Below are 435 nucleotides of genomic sequence, written 5' to 3'. Positions count from 1 at the left end.
CAGGGAGTAGCACTGCCATATTTCATCCTTAAACAGGTATGATAAGATGAAAAGCGAACCATGGTGCTTGTCCGTGTTAATTTACATTTGAACGTGTCCATTCAGCAAGTCATGAAGCCTCGTATTTTGTTTCCATTCGGCAAGACATGAATATAGGTGTAATCCCTGCTCTGCCATGACTAGGCTGTTTTAAAGGGAGAAAGGGTTCACATGACTTCTTTCTTTTCTGAAGGTTTGTGAGTACTTGAGTGCAAAGATCAGTGGCATGTTATAGATACAGTCATTCACTAAAATGTCAGTGCTGTAGTTTTTAAGGCTGGAAGCTCTGCTGTTGAAGAATCCTGTTCTCAATCCTTTGTATGTGGATGCATGTGCTGTTCACTGTAGTTTTTTGTGAATGTAGTTGCACACATTTGGCTCACCTCGCCTCTTCTC

General features: G+C 41.4%; 1 protein-coding gene across 1 annotated transcript in view; it reads left to right on the top strand.

The window, feature by feature from the left end:
• LOC119594417 overlaps positions 1 to 435 on the top strand; it is a 5,696-nt gene that overhangs the window by 3,232 nt on the left and 2,029 nt on the right. The gene's annotated exons all lie outside the window — the stretch shown is intronic.

This window comes from Penaeus monodon, chromosome 33 (assembly GCF_015228065.2).
Source record: "Penaeus monodon isolate SGIC_2016 chromosome 33, NSTDA_Pmon_1, whole genome shotgun sequence".
In the NCBI taxonomy this organism is placed as follows: domain Eukaryota; kingdom Metazoa; phylum Arthropoda; class Malacostraca; order Decapoda; family Penaeidae; genus Penaeus; species Penaeus monodon.
The sequence above is the reverse complement of the archived record's forward strand: the minus strand, read 5'-3'. Positions and strand labels throughout refer to the sequence as shown.